Consider the following 4,231-nt stretch of genomic DNA (forward strand, 5'->3'; position numbering starts at 1 on the left):
TTTTTTTTTCGATTTTGAGAAGGAAATATTTTTCAATATGCTTTTGAAATGAGCAGCAGCGCTAGTGGCCAAAAGGTTATTTACGGGGTTGCGCATACCATGCATTAGAAAGAATTTCTTTCCTCTCCAAAGCTTCTTGTGCTGTATTTTAAAATATATTTTTATGACTTAGCCATTCGCAAATTGAATCCCAAGAGGTTTTCTTCAAATGAAAACAAATACCATATGCTTGAGTCAGACGTATGTTATTTAAAATGTCAAGTCACAGTTTTTGTTTACATTTTTGAAAGCTATTTTGGTTTCTAAAAATGAGAGACATAACCTTAATTGGTATTTTGTAAGAAAATATAAAATGGTGATGAAAAACTTTCGAAATTGTAAAAAAAAAAAGATGTTATTTCAGATTTTCACATGAGACAGGAAATAAATAATTCGCAAGAATCGAAAAAATGTAGGATCTGTTACAAAATTTGTTTGTAACAGGATCTGTTTTCTTTTTGTTAACGTTTGTTTCTTTTTTTACTTTAAACGATCCTTTTTTAATAAGCTATGTTTGATAAAACTTTATTTTACTTCATTTTAGATTTCTATGGAAGCATACAAAACTGCAATAAAAAGCGATGGTAATAGCATTGTTTAAAAAAATTGTTGGAAAACAAATATAGAGACTCTTATAACCTTTACACAAATTTAGCAACTTTCTTTATGAAGTATTATTCAATGACAACTTGTTGGCTGCTGGAGAGAAAGTTTAGCAAAAGTGTTAAGTTTTTCATAGGTTGAGAAAATAAAAATAATTCTAATATGAACGTAATAACGAAAGACAGAACTTAATCTCATCGCCAGCCCTTAATAGCCTAATCGAGGTTTTGAGTGGGAACTTCACGCTTTGTGCGTGTATATATATATATATATATATATATATATATATATATATATATATATATATATATATATATATATATATATATATATATATATATATATATATATATATATATATATATATATATATATATATATATATATATATATATATCAAAATGTAAGGAAAACATGGAAAAAATTACAAAATGGTGAAAAAAGAGAAGAAGAAAATTATTTAAAAAAATATTTAAAAAAAAATTCAATAAAAATCAAGAAAAAAATATAGAATCTCTTCATCAGCTCGCACGATTATATCGGAAAAAGAATTTGCTTTCTAATATTTTATCAATATCAGTATCCTTTATATATATATATATATATATATATATATATATATATATATATATATATATATATATATATATATATATATATATATATATATATATATATATATATATACATATACATATACATATACATATATATATATATATATATATATATATATATATATATATATATATATATATATATATATATATATATATATATATACATATACATATACATATATATATATATATATACATATACTTATACATATATATATATATATATATATATATATATATATATATATATATATATATATATATATATATATATATATATATATATATATATATATATATATATATATATATATATATGAAGATAGAACAAAGGAAAATTACAGACATATGAAAGAAGGGGGGGAAACGAAAAATAATAATTAAAAAAATAATAGCAACTGGGGAAAAAAATTTTTTTTTTGAGTGCTTCTCACATTATTGTATTAATATATTTTGTATTGGCTATATTGATACAATATCAGAAAGCACTCTTTTTTGCAGATATAATCGTGTGGGTTGATGAAAAGACTATATCTTTTATTTTCCGGATTTTTTAAAAAAATGTTATCCTTTTTTTTCTTTTCCCCCAGTTGTTTGTTATTTTTTATTATTATTCCCCCCCCCCCTTTTTTTCCATATGTCTGTAATTTTCCTTTGCTTTATCTTCATTTTGAACTTATCTAATGAGTTCTGTTTACTTGCAGTTATGCGCAATAAATGAAACTTATTGTTTTTCTTAATTTTCTTCGTGTTTTTTTGTATTTATTTATTTTGTTATATATATATATATATATATATATATATATATATATATATATATATATATATATATATATATATATATATATATATATATATATATTATATATATATATATATATATATAACGTCGTTGCCGAGTGGAAGGATTAAAACAGGTCATAGGTCGGGAAGGAGGGTACAAAATTTATTTATTAATTATTAGACAAGAGCAATCATGAGATTGAGTGAAAGTGCCCACGAAAAGTTGCGCTCCTTGGTTATATGTTAGGGAAAATCTTGCAAAGTAAAATCCGTAAAATGTCTTAATTTAGGGAAAGAGGGAAATCTTAGTAGTTGCTATTGGTTTATGAGATAGATCGAACGTTTCCCACACAAGAGCAAAGGGAAAAATGTCCTGCTCTTAATTAAATGCATAGTTGAGCCAAAAATAGATTTAAGAACAGGATGTGACTTTTAAAAGTGTGAGAAAGTATTTCAAATAGAATAATTAATTAGGAATAAAGTAGGAGTTGTTTTATAGCAAAGAAACTGACATAAAAAGATTAATTGAAGCTTTTTATGTTACATATATATATATATATATATATATATATATATATATATATATATATATATATATATATATATATATATATATATATATATACTTAAGGTATGAATTGATAATTAGTAACTTAAATTATTGTTTATTAGTTAAAGCAAAAAGAGATGCCATTTAACAAACTGCAGCCTTTTTTTTTTGTTTACGCATAAGTTATGTCTGAAAAGGTCAGAGCCTCAATCGTGTCAAAGCCTCAATCACAATTTTCTTAATAGATAATCTTTGCCTTGAAAATATGTATTTATGATTTACAAGCGGTTCTAACCAATACCTCCTAGAAAGGAATCAACCCCCACAACGGGTTAGTATAGGCGATGATGACGTAGTAGAGTTAGGTCCAGAGGGAAACCAGTCAGGGTAGCTATTTTTACGAAAAACTCCGAATCTGATCAAACGAGCCATTGGTGATATTCTGAAGTATTATAACCTGTGTCGGCATTCAGCCAATTGGCGAATATTTTTGATTTGAATTTGTAAACAACCGTCGGTGTTTTGATGTCAACGTTCTTCGTAAAATTTATATTTATTCTACAAATGTTATAAATGTCAGCATTAATTTAATTCTTAGTGTTATGAATAATGGCATATGAGTGCTGTGTACCAAACTGCAGAGGATTTTACAAAGTTGATGGTACAAAAGTATGAAATTTTGGATTTCCCAATACGTAAGAAATGGCTTGCCGCCATGCCAAGAGATTTTGAAGTTGCAAAGAATTCTAAAGTGAGTAATATTTGTTTTTATTTTTAAAAATTTAATTATGCTTCTTTATTATATTTTTACTAAGAGTAAATTATTTTAAATTGTGGATAAATTATTTATAATAATTAAGTTGTTCTTATCAATCATATCGCAAACTATTGTAATATATAGTTATTTTTATAGAGTTTTATCTTATAAAAATATTAATAATTTTAGTATTTTATTAAATTTTTGCTCAAACTTTAAACATTTTTGTTTGACCATAATATATTGTAACTGCTTAAAGCAAAATTTTTTTTTATTTGATTATGAAATTTAAATTTATTAATTTTTCTACAAAAATCTATTAATTTTTCATACATGAATATAGTATGTACTATTTATTTTAAATGCACATATAAATATTGTATTCATTTTGTTATAGGTATGTGAGATGCATTTCAAGGAAAATGACATTAGAAAAGAGATATTAAATGACATTAGAATTATTTTTAAATGTTACTGAAAGTTAAACATATATCAGTAAAATTTATGTTTACATTTTATTTATCATTTTTTGAATTTGCTATTTAATAAAATATTTATTATCTAAGGTTGCTTACTTTATTTTTGTTTATCAGTGTGACGGGTAAAAATTATACTTTTTTAAATGTTACTGAAAGTTTAACATATTTCAGTAAATACATTTTATTTATCATTTTTTGAATTTGCTACTTAATAAAATATTTGTTATCTAAGGTTGCTTACTTTATTTTAGTTTATCAGTGTGACGGGTAAAAATTATACTTTTTTAAATGTTACTGAAAGTTTAACATATTTCAGTAAATACATTTTATTTATCATTTTTTGAATTTGCTACTTAATAAAATATTTGTTATCTAAGGTTGCTTACTTTATTTTAGTTTA

The 4,231-nt window shown here is 23.2% G+C and overlaps 1 long non-coding RNA gene across 1 annotated transcript; it reads left to right on the forward strand.

The window, feature by feature from the left end:
- Nucleotides 1-2,979: 2,979 nt before the first annotated feature.
- On the forward strand, nt 2,980-3,948 carry LOC147807155 (uncharacterized). The gene is made up of 2 exons (XR_015435762.1): nt 2,980-3,346; nt 3,750-3,948. It is a non-coding gene; the product is annotated as an uncharacterized LOC147807155 (long non-coding RNA).
- The last annotated feature ends 283 nt before the right edge of the window (nt 3,949-4,231 follow it).

This window comes from Parasteatoda tepidariorum, chromosome 7 (genome assembly GCF_982258835.1).
Source record: "Parasteatoda tepidariorum strain Cologne lab strain chromosome 7, Ptep-v5.0, whole genome shotgun sequence".
NCBI classification, from domain to species: Eukaryota; Metazoa; Arthropoda; class Arachnida; order Araneae; family Theridiidae; genus Parasteatoda; species Parasteatoda tepidariorum.